At 28.1% G+C, this 23,206-nt stretch overlaps 1 protein-coding gene and 1 long non-coding RNA gene across 3 annotated transcripts in view; one reads left to right on the top strand and one right to left on the bottom strand.

Moving 5' to 3' along the window:
• The window catches only part of LOC142323861 (uncharacterized), a 255,933-nt gene that overhangs the window by 128,304 nt on the left and 104,423 nt on the right, over positions 1-23,206 (bottom strand). The window contains exon 2 of the long non-coding RNA XR_012756173.1: positions 4,743-4,843. This is a non-coding gene — a long non-coding RNA (uncharacterized LOC142323861). The remainder of the gene's footprint in view (positions 1-4,742; positions 4,844-23,206) is intronic.
• Positions 21,009-23,206, top strand: part of LOC142323859 (estradiol 17-beta-dehydrogenase 11-like) — a 79,575-nt gene continuing 77,377 nt past the window's right edge. The window contains exon 1 of one of the 2 annotated variants that reach the window (XM_075364158.1): positions 21,009-21,118. The gene's annotated coding sequence lies outside the window, so the exon portion shown is untranslated. Of the gene's footprint in view, positions 21,166-23,206 lie in introns of both variants that reach the window. The other variant, XM_075364157.1, reaches the window with a different exon arrangement.

Raw genomic sequence — 23,206 nt, forward strand, 5'->3', positions numbered from 1 at the left:
AGAATGGGATCTTGGTTGAATGCTCGTTTCAAACTTCATAAACATATAAAAAGAAAACAGAATTCTTAATTTAAAGGTTTTCGATAAATATTTAATCAGGCAAGTTGTTTACGATTTATATTTCCAAGAAAAAGTCCTTCCTACAGCTAAACATATTGTAATAAACTGAAAGAGGCTATTAGTTTTCATGGTAGTGTATGGAGCATCAGAAGAATTTGTAAATTCTTAGAAATATTCTCACCGAAAATGATGAAATACGAGAACAAAGAATAAGTTATTTAAGATGTATTAAACGTTACAGAGAAGAAAAACTTCCCGTTGTTTATGTATATGAAACATACATTTATGTTCTCATATCTCAACAAAACTTACAACGCTCTGCTGACGTGGAGCATGTCAGTGGACATTATCATAACATGAACTCCGAAAATTCCATGAAATGAGTCAAATAAATTCTGTCTAAATCTATCCCTGCGATCAGTTGTAGTGCTAGATAATGCTGCATTCCATAATAATCATTACGATTAGACAAACACAAAAATCTAAGAATCAAATACTGTTTCATCCTAAAATGCTTATATTGGAACTTTACAAACTAGTTAAGCTGCACAAACCAAGGCGTTAAACATAGATTTTTGATCTCCTTCTGGAAGCTCACGGTCACATACTCATTTACCTGCTATCATACCACCCGGTTGTAACCTCTAGCGAAATGATATGAGCGAACATAAAAAGATATGTGGCCCAAAGAAACGTCACTTCAAGTTAAATGCCGCCAATATGTGAGAATATGAAAAAACTAGTAGATGAACAATTGGAGAAAGAATATTTAGTTGATGATGATGATGATGATGATGAATTTGTTATCAATTTACGAGAAAGTAGTAATGAATACAGTAATTATTCATCTACAAGCGAATACGATTTCGGCGACGAAGATGTAGCAATACCTTTAGAGTAAAAGTTTCTCCAATACGGTAAGTCAAAAAAAAAAAAAATTATGCTATTAGCATTTATTTCTAGTTATTTAAAGTAAATGAAATAAAAAGGACAAAAATAAAATATAGATAAACTAATACGTGGAGTTAATACATTTATATCATAAATAAAACAATGGAAATAAAAAGAAATGAATATAAGCAGGCGACGCAAGTTTTTTGCATGACTAGTGCATTAGACCTAGCAGTTGGCGAGGGGCAAACTTTGAGGTATTGTACACCTCATCAAAGAGATAAAAAACAAACTAAAATCCCGATATTTTTTTTTCCTTTTACTCTTACGGTATTATGTTGGCATTGTCTTAATTTTTTTTATATATTTTATCCTGTTTATGGAATATAATTGTTGTCATATATTAATTTAAAACATAAATGAGTTTTTTTTTAAAAAAGGTGCATTAAAAAAGGATATCTATTATTTTGAATATTTATTTATTTTCATAATTTCATTTTTTATTTATTTACCTTAAAATTAATATTGTTTTGTTGATTTTTTATTTAGTATTGTAAATTATTCTTAGTTTTAAAAATTACAATACAAATCGGCCGTATATATAAGGTAAAACCTTTAGGAAATGGCAAGCATCTTTGTCTTATAAAAGATAAAAATTGCAGATTATTCGTAAAACAAAGCTGGATAAAGTTGATCATTTTCATTGTGATGTTATTATTTGAATTTGACATTTTAAACTATTTTTTGCATGGCGTAAAAATATTTCAGAGAGAAAGAAATTACTTTCATACAAGTGAAGTGAAAAAGAAAAAAAAAGTGAGGGGAAAAAAGATGTGAAAGACGTTTTCCGGGGAAACCTCTTTTCTGCTGAGCTATTTAAACTTGAATGCGTTCAATGAGCAGCAATAACGGGCACGTTGACGGTAGGTAATAGAGTAGCTGGTGGTGTGTTGAGCAAGGGGAAACGGGAGGTGTTAGACGTTAGGATGCCGATAACGTGGTCTGAATAGGCCAATCTGTACCTGCTTGTTATTAAGATTTCTAGAAGCGGTACGTTTCAACGCCTGCCTGACACATTGATTGATGCTGATGCGGCCTTCACAAGGTTATCCTCCCAAACTGTGAATTGCTGACTCGGCTAATATGTAACTGAAAAGCATTCCTTTTATTTAAACTAATCACTTATATCTCTCCCAATCTCAATTACACTCACTCATCTCATCCTTCTCGTAATTCTTTGCCTTTATTATTTAATTATCAAACCTGGCAAGCGTAATCTCAATATCCTTATTTTAATTCAAAAAGAGTCATTTCATAATAAATTTATAAACGTTGATAACTTATTTCAGTAAAACAATCCTTTTTTATTTAAATTCAAGGAAATTATTTGTACGTATTTAATCAATATGTACGCTAACAGAAATAAGCAAAAGATTTAACGGTTACTTCATTCCCCATTATTTTTTTTAATTATTAATTTTTATTCTTAATAGCTTGTCGGATCTGATATATGAATGTATGCTTGTTTCTTACTTTAATGTTTTTAATCAGTTTGAATGTATTTTTTATTCAAAAATCTGCACTTTAATAGAGAATACTCTTTTTTTTATTTTAAAATACATAAGTTTCATAGAGTAAAAGTGACCGAATGAAATTTCTTGTCAATTAATTGTCCTTGATTTTTTCATGAAAATTATTTTTATACATTTGTTTTTTATTCATAACATTTTTTTAAATATTTTTCCGTCATTTTTTAAATGAAGCAGTTTCCATATTTTAATATCACCCTGCATACAATTATTAATTCTGTAATCAATCTACGTTTCGTTCATTACCATTGTCCCAAAAGTTCATTTATAGAATGATTCAGGAGAAAACAGAAATAATTTGGGAACTTATTTTAGATCTTAAAATAATCCGCAAACGCTTCGTTATCAAGCTACGGAGGGAGAAAATTTTTACCCGGATTTGAGTTCCCTCGGTAAAATGAGGTATACTGAAATTTTTAAGTCGTTATATAAGGGGTAAACTTAATGGTTTCTTATGTTCTTTAACCTGAAGGATCGAATAAAATAGGTTCCACAACTGTATCTACCTCAGCTTTTATGATATACAGGTAAATTCGGTGATGAAAACCCCGTTTTTTTAGGTCTGAAGTACAATAACTTTGTTAAATTACTAATAAATAGCAAAATTTTATTAAATATTGTAAAAAATCTAATCTTGAGAAAATTGATTGATAAAGTTTAAGAAAATAAAAAACTCAACGTTTATTTATCATTAAAGACAAAACAAAGCTTAACAGAAAAATTTTATGAATTTGTAAAAATTAAAAACAGGCTTTTATTACAATAAAATTAGTTTTTTTCAAAAATTAAAATACTTTTAATTTACTTTTTAAAAAATACTCACTGTTTTATACTGAATTAATTTACAATAAATGTTCAAAAATTCCACCATAGACATCTATGTAATTTTCAGTTCGTTTCCTTACATTTCTTTCGCCAACCGATATTTTTGCACTCGTTGATGAGGGCAGCAATATTGATAGTGGAGCGGTCAATTCATCACATGTGTTTAATTTTTACTTTTATATCTCGTATTTCATCCATCCCCATAAACAGTTATCTAAGGGAGTAAGGTCAGGTGGTCTACGTAGCTAATTTATCGGCCCTCTACTTCCAATCTATTTACCAATAAATATTCATCTAAGAATTTGTCTTACTTCATTCGTGAAATATGTTGGTGCTTCACAAAGTTCATAGTACATTTCAATTCGTTTTGACAATGAGAAATTTTCAAGCACTATACGAAATTCATTGTTTAAAAATCCCAAATAACGTCTCCCCTTGACACGTTGATCTAGTATGAAAGGGCCTATTAATTGGTTGTCAATCATGCCACACCAAACGTACACCAAAAATAATTTGAATCAATATCTTCAGCCTACAGATGTGGATTCAGGGTATTGTTTATGCCATTATGGGTAAAGGTAGCTTCAATAGAAAATAAAACGAACGGAATTAAGTCGTAATTAATGTTAAACTACTGACAAAATTGCAATCGTCTGGCATGGTCACAAAGCTGGAGGTGTGAGCATGACAAGGACGCATTCCGTGAGAATCCTGTCTCTCTCGATATATGCGATATGGATTTTTAATGTAAGCAAGTATTTATTTCAACTAATTTTCAGTTAACGGCTTACAAATTGTTATTTTATTTAATAGCGGTTGTATTCGTTTTCATTCCTCACAAATTTGCTTTACTATTACATCAAAAATATATTATATTTGTATTTTATGATGGGAGATTAACCATTTCTCTTTATCATTAAATTTTGTAATTTATGTACCGATCCTAATATATAAATATAAAATTTTTGATATCTAATTTCCTTTTTTTACAGTAATGTTTTCACGTTACCTTTTTAAGGAAATTATTACAAATTGTTTGTTTTTAAAACAAGCATTAAAGACAGTAGACATTAAAAAAACATTATCTGTAGGTTGTTATAATAAAATTTTTGAATGAAATAGATAATGTAAACGACAAAGAATGAGATAAGAAAGATATAGATTAGGTAGGAGATAATCTGTTAGGTAGAAGATAATGTATGAGTTGCTCAAAAATAATAGTTAAAATCAGTTTTTAAAATTTACAAATCGTTAATGAGAATAACATTTAGCAATAAATGTTCTGGTAAGAAAATTATTAAATGAAATAAATCAAATAATAATGACATATAAATGCATTACTTTAATTATCTAATCTAATTATATTAAAAACTTTACCTGTTAGAAGGTTTAACAAGTTGAAACTTCAGCTGTAATATTTTGTTGCCATATCTTCGTCTGGCATAATAAAACATTCGTTTTAATGAATTGAAACCTCTCTGTTCAACAGAAATAAAATAGAAGGTATACAAAAATTATTTAAATAACAAAAATGCAAAATATATTACAAAAATAAACGTTTTCTAATAGTTCAAAGTGCATTAAAATTGATCCGTTTAATGATCATAAATAAATGTTTTTAAATTTATCATTTATATAAAAACTCTTTTGTTTACATGGATATAATTTTTATTTGCGTATTTAAATTATATATATTTTTTTTAATTTTAATTTTTTATTTATAAATTGATAATTAGTATTTATATAGAATAAACAGAAAAACAAAATTATTATGGAACGATCACCGAATTCTGTCATGTATTGTAATTGATTTTTCTACGCTATGATTTTTTAATAAATTGACTTAATATATACTAGTCCGTGAAAACTCTGGTGTTGTCACATTTCTTTTTCTGTTTAACCTCTGGAACCACCGTAAGGTATTACTTGAGAGGATGAATGAGGATTATATTTATACATGTAAATTAAGAGTAGTCTTGTACAGTCTCAGGTCGACCATTCCTGAAGATGAGAAACAATTGGGGTATTGATTATGGATTAGGGCAGGGTGGACAGCCCCAGTGGTGAGGGCTGACATGCCGCGGTGTGTCAGTTCCAATGATCCACTGGGGACTCCAAGGGTTTGTCGGAAGATGTAAGAAGATGTGGTAAGGGAAATGAAGGATTAAGTAAAAGACCCAGTCGCTACGTCACGGCTGCTCAAGGTATGGCGTGGCGACATACATAAGGGCATTGTAAAAAATACTGTGACTCAAAAGAACTGACCGGTGAGCCGACCTGCCATGCCGGACTTACAGCCGGTAGGCGAGAAGGCTCATTAGAGTATAACAGGCACTCCCCTGGGTGGCGTAATACCACACAGTCGATCGAGTCAAAAAAAAAAAAAAAGTCGACCATTCCTGATATGTGTGGTTAATTGAAAGCCAACCATCAAAGAATACCGGTATCCACGATGTAGTATTCAAATCCGTATAAAAGTAACTGCCTATACTGGGGTTTGAACCTTAGAACTCTTTACATAAAAATCAGCTGATTTACAATGGCGAATTCTCACTAGATCAACCCGGTGGTTTCTGCTGTTACCTAACCAAAGGAAAAGAATTTTTATGGTGTTTCAAGCGCTCAAGGTGAAAAAAAAATCAATCTTTGTCAACCAACAGTTGTAATCTTACTACCATCCTGGTAGAATTTGTCATCTTACTAGATGATACATAGATAAATTGCTATGATTATATCCTGTAGCAACTCATCCTCATATATGAACCAGCAACTACCTCTGACACCAAGATTAATTGTCCCTTTACGATCAGATTTGGAATCATAAATAGCATAACTTGTTTAATCTTATACTGGCCTTTAATTCTATTACATATTTTAATCCTCTTTTAGATGGATATAAACAAAAATCTATCTTAGCAAATTATTCAGTCAATCAAAATAACAATTCTCAAGAAATTTCACTTTTTTTAACAACTTTCTTTTGACCATAATGAAAAAACAAAAAAAAATTTTAATGAAGTCAAATAATTTCTGTTGTAGAAAATAAACTTTGTTTTATGGTTTTGAAGATTTATAATATTATTTTAGATACAATTTTACTTCAAAACATCAAATAATGAAATATACTTGCATATATTTTCCACAACTGAGGAGAGAGAGTGAATATATAACTTAAATGTTTCACAATAGAGAAAGCACATTAATTTGTTCGTTTATATTTTATATCTCCAGTCTTAATTAAACCTCTTTTTGGACGTCAAAGACCTGTGGTACATTTTTTTTTTTTTTTAGTAACGGTATTTTCTACAGAACATATGTACACATATACAGGCCTTTTGCACTGAACCGAATGAACGTGGTATTTTGTAAACTAAATATCATCAGCAATATTTTAGGCTTAGTAATGAAAGAAACGGAAACTGTTCACGCTTCACTTTAACAAATAAGCCTAACGGTTTTTTTTGAGGATGAATATACCATGAGACACCTGGCTAATCAACCTACAACCATTTGATTACAGCATGGGATAGATAGACGAAAAACTTAAGATTTAAACAATTTTGAAAATACGTCCGTTCTCTGTAGCGGAGTGGTTGTGACTCAACCTTTCATTTCAGAGATCCAAGATTGAAATCCTGGTCAAACATACGCTAAAAAATTTTAATCCATATTCTCCTGCATAAAATTCAATTTTGCGTGGTGAATTAATCGAAAAGAAACTGATTATCAATTCATAACTACTCCAAGTTTAGTTCAATTTGTAACCGTCTGGAATAAACATTTTAAACCTTTTTCAAAATCAAGTTACTCACAGACCTTACAATAATAATCCCCGGAGGTTTGTATAAATATATATATATATATATATATATATATATATAAACCCGCGGGGTTAAACTAGTGGTTAAACTCGTCATCGCAACATCAACTGATTTTCGAAGTCGCGAGTTATCTGGTTCGATTCCTTGTAAATTTAGTTGATTTTATATGGATTTGAATGCTAGACTGTTGATAGTGGTGTTCTTTGGTGGTTGGGTTCAACTAACCACACGTCTCAGATCGACATAAATCGTTTTTATACCACATATTTATCGGAATATTTACACTTACACTGCAAATACGTCAGGCCTGGCAAGCCGGTAGTGGTAATTGCATATGCCTACACAAACACGTACCTAAACCCGACAGAGCTAAAAAAACTGGTTGGAGAAAAAAAAATTATATAAATAAACTTAGGAGAAAAAAAAAATTAGTAGAGAGTGAAATTTGCTTCTAATTCAACCATTATTGAAAATTAAAAAAAATATTCTTACATGAACTCTTTTGTAAATAACATAAAAACTTAAAAATATAAAACACAAAACATCGGGTTATTTCTAATCCAGACAATATTTAACTAAAAATTAATGTTTTTTTTTTTACTGAAAGCAAAGAAAATATATAAAAATAAAAATATAACAAATGAAATAAATATAGGAATAAAAATACGAGGAAACAAAATAGGGAAAGAACGGTGATTTTCATTTATTCTTCAAAGGATTTTCGTAGATATATCTGAAACAGTTCTATTTACATTTACAGAGAAATCATGAGAAGATATTGTGCTTGAAATGTAAATCTGGCATCAAACAACAAAGCCACACAGTATGAGAAGGAAAAAGAATAGTAAAATAAAAAAAGTGCACGATAGACAGAGATAAAATTATACTGCGCGCGCACACATACACACACATCTCTAAAGTGGATAGGTTTGCATCTCTAACCTCTAGTAAATACCAAACACCTCTTCCTTTCTTTTTCTCCCACCATTTCTGCAGTTTCAAAAGTGACGCCGCATTCACCACCAACCCCTTATGATGACACCAAGCGATTTTGTCATTAAAATCACATTTTCCTCATGACATAGACCTAACTCTCTCTTTTCTTTTTAACCCTCCATCTCTTCTTCTTTAAATCCCCCTCATTCTACTTCATTCTTTCTTTCTATGATTTATTTATTATTTTCTCTTGTAAAACACATTAAAAATGTTTCCTTTTAAAACAGGCTTTTAAAAAGAGTAATAATTTCCATATTTACGCTACACTAAAAATAAACAATATTAATTTTACTGTTAATAATTCTGCATACTCTCATTCCTCTTAAAGGAAAAGTAAAAATATTAAAAAACATTTCTTGAAAACCTGAATGACCGGCTAAACAGATACCGCTTAAGATCTTTATTTGCTACCATATAATACATTTATTAACACACATTAATACATTCTATCTATAAACCATACTTCGAAAAAGGGAAAGACAAACTAAGAAAGCTAACTTTTTTCATGTAGCCGATATATTTATTCCGTGAAATAATTTAACTGGGGTTTATAACCCGATCCGGCTGAAAAGTTAAATTATTTTAAATTTTCAGCCGGATCGAGTGATATTAAATTTGAAAAAAAAATATGAACAGAAATACAAAAATAATTTATTGAGGAATGCTGTGCATCTAATTTTTTATGTTAAAAATCTTCTTTGGCATACTTTGACATATCATTGGACAGCATACTTCCGGATTAGCAATTACCAAAATGTCACGACTACTGATAACAGTACTTCTATCCAGTGAAAATTTTTAGAAAACCATATGACTAAAAACATTTAAATTAATTTTATTAATCAAAGCACGTCGGTATTTATATATAATTTATTAATACAATAGTTTCCACTTACCAACGATCTTTAACAGTATGTTCGAGCGCTTTCGGATTAGTAATCCATCCTCAGGAACATTGATGTCTTACAATTATTTCCTTCACAAATCATTAATTATACTAACTTGAATTTTAAAAGTAAAAATTATAACAATAATAAGGTCGCAATTGTTACGATTATAAACAATTATATTGTTATAACAATTGAGATCTTCATATTGACTTGACAGAAATATTTACCTTTTGACGATCAATTATTATATTTATAATTTTTGTTTTTAAAATTCAAGTTAGTATAATTAATGATATGTGAAGTAAATAATTATAACATCAATGTTCCTCTGGATGGATTACTAATCCGAATACGCTCGAACATACTATTAAAGATTGTTCGTAATTGGAAACTAATATATAAGTAAACTAAAAACATATTAATCATTTTAAATTACAAAATTCAACACACATATTTCGACATTTATAAGAACCACCACAAACAGAAAACAAATAAACCAAAATTTGCGTTTTCTATCAATCAGAAAAACAAATAAAAATAATTTCTGTATATTATTAATCATTAAATATCACTTTGCTGGGTTTCAAATTACAATAATCTCGATTGAAAATATTTTTATTTTATTTTTTTTAAATAATGGAATAAAAATAACAATGTAATAAAATTTTAAAATAACGCAATATAATTAAAAATTGGGAAATTACATTTAAATTAACGTTTTTCTCCAATTCGAAAAATCTTATGAGGACAGAAAACTAAGTTTTTAAAACAGATAACCGAGTTTCAACTTAAAAAATACATCACATTTAGTTCTCTTCACTTGAAAAGAATCTATCATGACATTTTCTATCTATAGAAGATGGAAAGATAGCTCTTCTAAATCTATTCATTTCTAACTATCTGATTAGTTATTGGTTGGCTGGGTCATATTTAGGATGAAAGTTTGAGCAGATAGATTAGCAAAATATGTAAATAACGACACAGAGAGTTTGCCGATAGATCTCATTGGTATTAGAAAGCAGGGAAAACACCACTGGGAAAAATGACTTGTCGTACGGATTTTAATATAAATTTTCCCACGGAGTCGTGTAATGAAAAATATTTCCAAACCTAATTCGGTCGAACAAGTCGTATATTTTGAAAGATTTTAACCCGAGATTATATGAAATGAACCTTTTATATCTAACCATTCTACTTTGAATATGAAATTGACTTTCGGGTTACCAAGTTTCGTAGCGATTAAACTATGACTGAGCTAATACTAACGGGACGAAACATAAATAAACAGGGATTCATTGACTGATAAATATTCTTAAACTCACTCCATGGAAAGTCTTAATAAATGTATGATACGAATGATGTATGAAAGGTTTTTTTGATTTATGAGTACCTTTAAAGAAAAATTTCTCTTTTTTTCTGTTAAAAATGTCAGAATTAGGCCGAAATAGAAGTAATAGGTTGGCTAGGGAATTATCAAAAATTAAATAAGGATTAATAGCCCTACAGATTGTTCACAAATATGATAATTCTAATGAATGAATAAAGGCTCATTTATTGAAAAATCGTAATTAGGATTAAAATGAAAACTTTTCATGAATTCTGAATATTAAAATTTTGGAATTATTTTATTAAGTGTTTAGAAAAGCTGAAAAATTTATAATTATAGAATAATGATATTATACTGGTTATAAATGTATGAACAATTCTTTGATAAGTGCCGGTCGGAATAAATCTTTTCAATGGCAACAAGGTAGAAGTGTATGATTTAAGAAATAATTCGTTTATTGAAGTTATTTTGCAACTGCAATTATTACGATGGAAGAAATAATTTTCTTAAATATTTTCAATCTAACCAAATTACATTACATTTCCCTTTCTACTGTTATTTCTTATCAATATTAAAATATAGTAAAACAACTATAACATTTAAAAAAGGAGACAAACATTCAGTTGAAAATTATTGTCTCATAATCTTGTGTTCGTATTTTATGTTTTTAAATCTGTTATAAATAATACTCTCACTTTGAGATATGCATTCCTAACTTTTTGATTTAATTTTGTTTCCAGAAAGGCAAAAGAAAAATTATGGCCGTACAAACGTTAATAGATCAAATCAAGAATGGATTCGAAAATTAAATGTTTGATAATATCACTCTATGATATTTGAGTAATCCATTTTACTACATTCTACAGTGCAACAAGCTAAATAAATTAAGTTCATTACTCTATTTGTAGTAATAAAAATCAGTTTGTTTTAGATTTTTTCATTTGCATCTATACGGTTGGAAACAAGTAGCAGTCGGTAATAATGCCCAATACCCAAAATTCAAGGTTCAAAGAAATAAATTGCGATCATCTCAAAAGATCTATTCTTGGACTTTTTTAATTTACTGCTCTAACTAACAATATAGGATTTAAATTCGTAGTTTACATGAACGAAATAACAGAACTTGTTAACTGTCTACCCGTTTGTTAGAAGAAGGTGGAATGTGATTTTTTAATAATGACTTATTTCTCAGAATTAATTTGTACTCTTGGCCGATAAATAAAATTCCATCTTTGGTTAATATCCAGTATTTCATGATTGTTTGACTCGTGAGTTATTTCGTGTTTTTGTGATGATCTCCTCGTGATTGAGCTTCCAAGCATCTAATTAAGTAAGATGTTATTTATATTCAATTTAAAAACTACTGAAAGGGGAAAGTAATAAAAATACATACAAATACGTTGTAACTACTCAAAGTTAGCAAGACAAGTTTCAGGAGAACGGTTTGTACCAAAGCTTTACCACTAAAGTCGCCGCCAAATTAACGGAACTGATTTTACAAGATAGGACATAATGACAATTTTTCTCACGATGCCTTAATTTACAGTTAATTTAAAACGCTGCGATATTATAATAAAATAGTGTTTGACCAGTGCAGTGGTCAAACACCAACAAACTTCAATTCTGTTTTATTATTATTACTTTCTTTTTGTTCGAATAAGCCTCTTTGGACCTCGAGATTCAATTAGTTCGTTTTGGAAAGTTGTTCTTCTACATTTCTATCATAATTTTCCAGTGTTTCCCTTTTCTTTCTTCAGTCCAAGTTGTTCCGATCCGATATTTTGTTTTCTCCTGAAAAATTTACAATTTTTTGTAATTTGTTCCTCAGAGGTGAATTAGTTTGATATCAGCATCAGTTATTCCAAGTTTGTGTAAATCATTCCTTGTTTCTTGAAAATAGTTATTGCTGGATCTTTTGTTAGAGATATGTGAAAAGTTTGTTTGTGAGACTGTTTGGATCCTTAAGTCCATTCATTTTAGATGTCTATAGATTTCAATTCTTTGTTTTCTGATCGTGTCTGTAATCTTTTCAATGTATGTATCAAATCCGTCCGTCTTCGGTACTGTCCATTTTGTTTGACTGACCCCAATATTTTCCTCAGTATTTTTCTTTCTTCTACTTTTAGTTTAATTAGATCACCATGTCTGCTAAGAGATAAACATTTTTCTACCTAAAGGACTTCAAGTCGAATTATTGTCAAAAAATATCTTAATTTTTTATTGAAAGAAATAGATTTTTTGTTGTACAGATGTTTGACTTCTGTAGGCTGGTAGGCTAGTATCATTTTGTTTATTTTTAGACTTACTGCTTCTTTGTTTTAAACCTTATTTTCAATTAATTCTCATAGGTATTTGAATAATCAGCTTTTCTTATTTACCTGTATTTTGTCTCAAACATTTTTTAGACTGGTTTAAATTGGTCATATGTTCAGTCTTTTCAAAAGAGATTTGAATTACTAATTTTTAAGCTTGTTCTTTGAGAATGTTTATTTGCTGGATGGTCGTTTCAACTGAGTCAGAGATTATGGCTACGTCATCTGGAATGCTAAGCAGTCAGAAGAGAAGCCATCACTCTATCGTACGCCTGTCTTGATCTCAAACCGAATTGAGATTTCTCCTCGAAATTTCACTCTAGAATGAGTGTCAGTTAAGTTGGTTGAATTAATTTTCTAGTTTTCTTGTGAAAATCAAATTCTGCAAGGATATTGAAAACTAATTTTTACCTATGGAATCATACGCTCTCTTGAAATCAACAAACGTGATGACATATTTTTAGCTCTTAATTTTAAATTTGTAATTATAGACTTTAAGTTGAATATTTGTTCGGTACGATATCGCCCTTTCCTAAATCGAGTTTGGAGGTATTAACCAGTCTATGTCAGTAATGCTTTTGAGAGAATTTTGTAAGTTACTGGTAGGCGTACAAATCCTTTATAATTATTATTAAAATCTGTCTTGTCTCCTTTCTTATGTTGTGGAGGAATGAGGGCATTTGTCCAATTTGATGGGATTTGTTCGGTTTGCTAGAAGTTTTCAATGAATTTAGTAAGTTTAGATAGATGTTTTGGGACCATTGTGTTTCCACATTTCTGCTATTTTAAGTCTTCTCTCGAGGCCTTATTTCTTTTGAAAGATTTAGTCATTTCTTGGATTTCCTCCTTAGTCGGTGGTTGCCAGCTAGAATTGGCTTTATTTTGTGTTTAAACAAAAATCACTTTGCTGCTTCTTCAAAGTTTAGAAGGTTTTTGAAAAATTTTGAAAATTTTCTTGATAAATGAGCCCAATACTGCTATTTTATTCTTTAAAGCATAAGCTAGACCGATTGTACTTAGGTAAATTTTGTTTTTAAAGTTCTCGAATGTTATTCTTCTGTAAGTCTTGTTCAATTTATTTTTATTTGGCATTATGAAACTGTCGTTTAATTTTTCTGATTATTTTTTCCGTTTGTTTTTTAAAAGTTTGAAAATTTATTCTCTTTTGTGGCATTTTATGCAAGTTCCTTTTTTGCTATGGTTATTTCCTCTATTCCTCGATATGCTTACTGACGCGATTTCAGCATCGCGCTCCCAGTTCCACTACGCGTGCTTTCCTACATTGGTGAGCTGAATTGTTTCCGTAACTGTTATGATCATTGTTTCCTTCAATTGTTCGCAGTTCTTAGTTTCTGTTGACTCCAGTAAGTATTGAAATTCTTGTTTTTATTTAAAAAAATTTTTTTTTTTAGTTTATTAGTGTAAAATTTAAGTAATTTCCGAATTTGTGTATTTTTTCTTTTGATGTTTTTCGGTATAAATTTCATATTAATCTAGGAAAGGTAATGAGTAAAGATTAGCGCTCCTTAGGTTTCCTGTGAGCTGGATAATTTCCAACTATGGGAAGGTATTTATTATCTCTTCCAACCTGTGCGTTGAAGTCATTGGGTAATATTATTATGCAATTATTTGGAATTTTAGCGGTAAAAAGGTTCAATCTTCGCAAAAATTTGTCTGCTTCATCAAATTTGGTTTTGTTGAGATGATTGAATAGAGCGTGAACATTTACTAATATGCACACTGTATTAGTACATTTAAAGGTTAGCACAGATCTTCGACTGTTTGGTGATTAAAAATCTTTTACTGAATCAACTATTTTCTTGTTTACTATAAATTCCGTGCCCAGAAAGGGAACTGACTTAATTACTCTTTGTCTTATGTTTCCCTTGAGTATTCTGAATCCTTCCGATTCGAAAGGCTGTTCATCTTTAAATCTTGTTTCTTGCATAGCTGTAATTACTATGTTGTGTTTAGTTAATGTGTTCATCAGATGACTGAGTTTGCCCGTCTTCAAAAGTGAATTGATATTGATTATTGCAAAAACGCTTTTGTGTTTTAATCTGTAATACAGTTTTCCAGAAGCCTCCAACTCATTCGATCATGATCGTATGATTTCTCCAGAATCCGAAGACCCATTTGTGTTACTCTTGACAACAGTGGATTTAGTACCAAATGAAGTAGTTTTCCTGTTAGAACTTTCGTCCATGCTTTCATTGAAAACGATAGTTTCTAGGGTTTGGCAATATTTCAGTAAAACTGGAATACAACCACAAACAATGATGTGAGCCTTGGAAAGAATCGATTTAGTTTGGTATTCACTGCGTAGACACCTATCTAGCCGTACCTCGTGAAAACACGATGACTTTGTGTGTCCTACCCTTGACCAAAAAATCTTGGGAAGAAAAAGGCACCAGAATCATTTACGGCCTATTATTATTACTATTTTTTTTTAATGTATATTTTTATTTATTCATTCTTTAAATTAATATTATTATTATAAATATTGTATTATTATTTAATATTTGCCGCAATCCTTATAGATTATGAAAATTACACAAAAATATTACAATAACATTAATAACATCTAATGCAACATTTACTATTTGCTTTACTTATTAATGTAATTTTTTAAAAACCACTCTGAAGTAATAGTGATTATGATGATGTTATCGTCAAAAAGAGTATTTTAAATATTTAGTTATGAATGGAATTTAAATAGAATATTAAATCAAAAATGGATTGCTGCAATGTCGTCTCATAACGATAAAAAGCTTAAAAAAATATATAATTTTATATAACATTTACACAACTTTGACTTTGATTTAAACAATTATTTTAACGAAGAGTATGAGATGAATAAATGACAGCTGCTAGAATGTCTCGAACTTAAAATTATTCTAAGTAGTAAAATCATATTTTTAACTACAATAAAAACTAGCTGGTTAAATCGTTAATGACAATTTTCAAGTATGTACGAGACATATCGTACATAGAGAGTAGATTATTTAGCTGATGTAAGCGTTAATACTAGAATGGAGTTCCTGGAAATCTATTAATTCTTAGAAGTGTTACGGTAGTCATTATTATAACTATAAATCAGTTATCTCTGTAGTGCTTACTCGTTAACATGTATAAATTAAATTTTTATTAATTAACAAGTACGCTAAACATTTTATAATAATTTATTATGAAGAATATCTAATAAAAATTAATAATATAAATAGAGTGAACATCAATTTCTGATTTTTACACAAAATAAAATAAAGTTGTTTTCAAACACAACATCGTTGAGAATAGCCCAACATATATATTAAGAGGAAGTGTTTACAGAATAAAAAAGCTGAGTTTATAGTCCAAAGAAAAAAGTGAATTTTAAATTTCAACGTGTTTCAAGGATATAGGATGTGAAACATTAATTAAATAAATAAAAATAATCGTTTTTTTGCAGCTTAATCTTACAGAAAAGCATAAAAATACTGGGAAAAAACAAACGTTAAAGTTAACGTGCTACTTGCGAAATCATTCAAAGTACAATGAAACAAATAATATAAAAACATAAATTTTTAGAACAGTAAAAATTAAGAAAAGTTAATATTTTGCAGTTATGTAAATTATGTATTAGAAAAACCCCACAAAACTCATGTTTTATATTTTTAAACTCAACTTTTATTTTTACTTTCCTGGCATCATAGTTTTAGAGCTATGCTACAAGGACAGAATGGTAATCAGTCAAAACATGAGGTATGGGTTTACTTGCATTTTTCGATGTTTCAGGACCCAGGAACCCCAAAAAAAGAAAAAAAAAAGAAGAGATTAATGTTCGTACTTATGTACATGTGTTATTTAAAACTTAATCTTTTGACTGGATAAATCGATTATGATGAAATCTTGTACAGAGAAACTTGTATATATGCGTAAGGTAATTTGTTGGTAAAATTTGGGGCAAAATCTTCAAGGAGTGGGGCAGATATTCTGTTGGGATTAATTTTCACAGACTTTTTCAAATATAACCACACTTTATATTAAGATCACTACATGCGCGCATGTTTACCGTATCATTTAAAAAAGAAAGTTGCCCCAAAATTCCTTCTTACACCAAAAATCGAAAAAGGTTTTTTTTTTTATTTATTGAATAATTTATAACCCAATTTCTTTTTGTCTTCCTAAGTATAGTAGTAGTTCAAATATTCCAAAAAAAAATAAAAATACTTTTGGGGCAATATTGCTGGTGAGGGAACCGTCAAAGTTTAAAAATATCAATTTTTTAAATTTTTTAAACTTTTTTTGTTTACGTTCAGGTATTCTTCCATTAAATAAGAAAAATTAACCAATGGCAGGAATGATTACAACTTTTTTGTCCGCTTTTTTTATTATTTAATAATATTTATATAATTAATTTTTATTACTTATTTACTATTACTAAAAAAAAAAATGTGTTTATTCACTGGATTACGGCATCTCTAAAGAACAAGATCAGTTACTGTTTAAAATTGCTGTATAAATATATATGTATATATATATATATATATATATATATATATATATATATATATATTTTTATATTATATTATATATATATATATCACACCACAATTCATGTTGTAGTTTTTGGCATATTATTATAAGTATACCTCACAATTACACTTAAGTGTAGTTCTTATTTTTTAAACTTGTGATAAGTCCAAGTAATTATTATTATTACTATTACGATTTTATTTTTTTTTTAACAAATAAATTTTATTATATAAATATTACGAATTATATTTGTCATTAGTTTTAATTTATTTTTTTATATTTTTGTAAAAAAGTAAACGAAAGACCAAAAAAATTGTTATACGTTTATACTATAAAACTGGTTTCATTTTGACAGATATCTGGTTTCAGGAAGTATAAATTCCGGTTACACAGTGACCTTCAAACACTATTTTTTGTTTCACTAAAAATTAGTTTATTTTTTAGCCATTATACTTGGCTTATTTATCAATAAGCCAAATATAATGAAAATTACGCACGAAAAAAGTTTTGTAACGTTTTTTTCTATTTCTTTACCTTATTTACTACTTCAGATTTGTAAAATTCTTCCTCTCTTTTATTCTTCGTACATTGTTTTTATTTCCCCTTTTACTTTTTGTACTCTTTCTTCTTCGATAATCCCTCCCTCCTAAAGATTATTTTTGCTGATTTTAATTCTAGTTTCAAAGCATATGTTAGATTTTTAGATGATCCATTATAAAGATTTATGTACACTAACAGATTAACATACGAAATGAAAATGTTATCGATATATACATAAATAAGAAGCCAATTTTGAATAGATTTAGTATAGTATTCACGATGCAAAGCCAATTGAAGTACCCTTAGAAGAGTGGAGGTATGAATTGGAAATACCATGAAAATAAAGGGGGTTGGTTGGATCGGTTGCTTGGTTGGTAGAACTGCATACATCCCTTTCTTGGGTCAAACCCTTAAGGGTGGAATAATATTAGCACACATTAGCATTTCCACTAGAGAGACAGACTACCTCTTGAAATCAACCAGTAGTAGTAAGTACGCAAGCATACAAGGAAGCAAAGAATATCTTTTGCTCCTTCAAGGCATACAAACGCATTTTTATCGCTTGAATATGCTGGCTCTAGAAGGTACACCCTCATCATTCTCATTATTGCGAACATCATCAGTGGCAGGAAATAATTATTGTTATATTTATTAAATATTCACTGCTGTTTTTTTTTTTTTATTATTATTACTGCTACTAATATTGTGCATCTTACCTTATGTAATTTGAATTGTAAATGTTGTTTCAGTTATCGTATTAATTTTGTAGATAACCATTAAAAAAAAATGATGAATAAGTTTACTGTTTTGTGATTTTTTTAAAAAATGTAACCCTTATTTCCCGTAAATATATATATATATATATATATATATATTTACGGGAAATAAGGTCATTAAAAGTTTTCCAAAAAAAATTTATTGAAAATCTAAACCTAAATGACTATTTCAGTTATCACCAGAGTTATTAAACAATCATACTCATGATGGTTGTTTAATAGTAGAAATGGACATCTTGGTTTCGATATTTTTTTAAGCGTAATCTTCTTTTTCAATTTATTTCAATAACAGTTTATCAAATCTCTTAATGTGTAATAAAAAATAATGTATAATTATTTAAAATAATCATAATCTTTCCCGTATAATATATTATATTATCCTAAACATAATTATTGAAGATGTGTACATTTTAATATTTTACTCTATAAAAAGATTAATAATATTAAATTACAAAAAGCGTTCCTCCGTGTGAAATGGGATTAACTAGTGGAAATATAAAGAAGCCAGATTATGGATTAGAAAAGTAAAAAATTAATGAATTGTAATATGAATAAGAAAAGAGCAATGACAATTAAGAGGGATATTAAAACTAAATGGTTTGACCTACGAAGAAAAGTGTTACGGGTGCTAACTGGACTCATTCTACTAAAGAAAATAATGAAAATATTTAACATAAACATTGGTCTGGAAACGAGAATGTTAACTGCGTAGGGGTGTATTTTTATACGTGCTTATGTAGCGAGTCATAACTTATTGCTCGTGTGTAGGTAATACTGCTTAATCAAACGTATGTAGTGCGTTGTACTCTGAAAATCAGTACGTTCCTTACTCCGAAATAATGAAGGTGTTGGAAAAGTAAAGTCGGTCTTCTTGCATAGAACTGCGCAAGTTTTTTTTTTTTTTGTAAAAAATGTTCCTTTTATATTTTTCGCAGTAAGTTTTTCTGAAAAACCATCAGTGAAAATAAATTATGAAAATATTACATGGTAACAGTTTTCAAAATTTATCATTTTAATTTTAAATTATTGGAATTTTGTCATCAAGACAAAAAAAGTAATAAACAAATTTCATCATATAAGCATCACAAAAGGACGGTAAAGAGAATAATTAAAAGTAAAACATTAAAATAAAGGGATCGATTTTAAACGAAGTTATAAACTACAAAATAGCTTTTGTAATATTTCCTTGTCGTAAGATAAGACAGATTTTAATTTTTGAAACTGCACTTATTAAATTTGACTAAAATTAATTTTCTTAAAAAAAAAAACAAATCATTAATAATCCTTAATGAAATGCGTTACATTTTTACCATAACTTAATGTATTAAAGTAATGTTTTTAATTCTGATAAAATTCCTAAATTTATACCCAATTTAGTTAGAACTAGATAAGTTTACATGCTTCTTACAACTTGATACATCCTTAAATTCTATCAATCATTTCGGATTCATTTTTTGTTTCACCAAAATTCTTGAAAATATAAATAAATTTGTGAAACTTGTGTTAAATTCTGAAATTCATGATCTAGGAAGATAATACTTGTCAGATAATACTTGATAATATGTCAGCAAGACATATTGAAAACATTTGTAAGAATATTTCTTCCGAAGGTAAAATAATGTATGTTTTAAATCTAAAATGTTATTAATCTAAGGTAATTAATCTAATTGAAGGCAGGTTATCTGCAAAGTTTTATTAAAATCTGCCTAGTAATTTTTCCTTGATTCACCCACAAGGACGATCCTAGTTTTCTTCTTTTTTTTAATATGTATGAATTATTATAATAATTAATCTATTTTAAAAGTCTGTTGTACAGAATAGATTTAAAAGATAAAAATTTTCCAAACAAAATATCTATAAAATTTATTTAGATTTACTCATTTAGATAAGAAGTATGTAGTTTTTTTTAGAGAATACTGCATTTACGTTACAAGAAAAGATGGTAACCCTGTTTTAAATAAATTTATTTTTAGAAAATCTGAACTGATTTAATTGTTAATTTTCTAAAAATAAACTATTAAATCTATTATTCGTGACGGTATCTTCTTTCATGAAAAATGAAGATTGAATTGATAGTGTCAAAAAAGCATAATAACAATATCTGGAAATGATTTCTGGAAAGCAAGTTGCAAAGTTTATCAAAATTTAATGACTCTTTCGATGGTATGGTTTTAGTTGCTTAATACGTAAATACCTATATTTTTTTAAAATTATTTATAAATTAAAAAACCTTTATTTTAAAGGGAAAAAAATCGCGACTATAGCACATGGCTAAACTTCTACTTTAAACAGAATAAAACAAGAAACTGGTTTCGCAATATAATAACATTCTATCAACACAGCTTGATTAACTTTGAACCGACGTATACTTGTGTGTTTGTATATGTATGTATCTGTGCGTGTGTATGTAATAAACAAGTATATGTAGCAATGTCAGCTAACGTTCCCCTTCCACTTTGCTATAATTCTACCTCGAAGACAATGTTACAAAACGGAAAAACGATTGATACGTGCAAGTTAGTCGGCTCTTATAGTTCATTCGTGCCGCATAATCTTCGCGAAACGTCTATAATTTGGTGAATATTTTTTGTTTTGAATATTTTACAAAATAAAAGACTCTAAGGTAAATTTAATATACAAAAATTTTCTTTTATTAGGATTTTTAATTCACTTTTTTATATTTTATTCAATTTAATTTTAAATTTCATATTATTATTATTCTGTAAATAAAAACAAAAACTGTAATAAATCGATTTATAGACATTTATTATCTATTTTTATAATATTTTAAATTTATAAATTTTTCACGAATTGTATTAAATTGTAAAAAAAAAAGTCAGTCCAATATCAAAAGTTTAAAATATTATGCTTTTAAAAATCATGAAAAATATTATAATTCAATGTTTGCTATTGATTTTATTTAAATTCATTTCTTTGTTGATTTAAACTGTGTGCAAGATAATCCATTTACGTGAAGAAAAACGGTTAAAAATATTCAAATTATTATTTTAAAGAATAATAAAATTACATTAGCTTACATAAATAAATACTTAAGAAAAAATTATAATTTAAATATGAACCATAAATGTGCAGTTAAATTCTTTTTAAAGGATTAAACATTTTGTACAGTAATAAAATACTTCATTTTATTTTTGATTTTATTCTCTAAATCCCCGTCATTAAAAATACATATAAAATGTATAACGTACATTATATAAAATGTTTTTATTAATATTTTTGTAGTTTTACACAAAAATTCGTTAATTTTTAAATCAATTTGTACATGAAAATCCCAAAACTGCATTATTACAAAGTTCATTTAATCAGTATTTTTAAAGCCACAGCTAAAAACGTATTTGAAATGGTATGAAATGAATCACGTAACATTCTTTCATACGTTTCTTAAAATCATTTAACAGTATAGAAATTTAGTATGCCCCAAAAAAATTAATTATAAGATTATATATATATACTATTAATGAAAAATTAAACTTAAACATTTAACAATAAAAGAAATTAAAAATAACTATTTTGTTACATTTTAATGAAAATTGTTTTTAAATAATGATAACATACAAGAAAATAATGAAATATTTACATAAAAATAAACATGTAGAAATTTCATCTAAATCACATAAACCGTTTCTGAGACATCTGATTTTAAATTGTATTATTTTAAACTAAAATATAGCGATTAAAATTACTTAAGCTTATTTTTACCAGCATTGTTTATACAATCATATGTCTTATAAAAATTATATCAAATATTTAAGTTTCTTTAAAGTGGTTAAGTGTCAAAAATAAAAATTATTTTCGGTTGTTTCAGAATCTCTTTACTTAGGTTACATTATGAATAGTCGGTCTGTTGGTTTTATTGTGAATTAATATAGATCGGCTGAATTACTAAGAGAACTGGTTTAAGTATGCTCACTTGTTACTAAACCCTTTATGTCTCTCGGAATAACATTTTCAGAACATTCCTTACTTTTTTTATAAAAAATAGAGTATAAATATATAAGGTAATTACTGAATACACAAGTTTTTAGCACATCGAATGCAACAAAAACTTTTTATATTCTTCTTGCTTGGCCGTTATAACAACAGCAATCTTTCGGATGAATGTTTAACTATGATTAATATCAGCATATTCTAGTATAAAATGTTTTATTTAAATTTGTTAATTACTCTTCAATTTTTTTATTTTATATTTAGGATTATTGGTATTTTTATAAAGTAAATTATTTTTGCTGTAATACATAATAATAATTATAATAATAGTATTCAGAAAATTTTAATGAAAATTAATGTTCAAAAATTATATGTATTACATTTTTATTTATGAATTTTTAATAATCTTTAGTTCCAAAATGTATTTATAAAAGTCCTTTTTGTTATCGTAAGCACAAAATTTAACGTATTTTTATAACAATAATCATTTGCTTGTCAATATGAAAACGTTATAAGTAAAACCTGCGATAGAATTCGGGAAAAAATTTTTATTTTAAATGGTATTCTAGTTGCATCGCTCTATGGCAGTTTGAGAAATGGTATTACTTGCATCATAGCTTTAGAGCTATGCTGCAAGAAGATAAGAATGAAAATCAGTGAAAAAGTGGGGTATGGATTTTTTACATTTCTCGACGTTTTATGACCCAGGACCCCAA

Source organism: Lycorma delicatula, chromosome 4, assembly GCF_047948215.1.
Source record: "Lycorma delicatula isolate Av1 chromosome 4, ASM4794821v1, whole genome shotgun sequence".
Classification (NCBI taxonomy): Eukaryota; Metazoa; Arthropoda; class Insecta; order Hemiptera; family Fulgoridae; genus Lycorma; species Lycorma delicatula.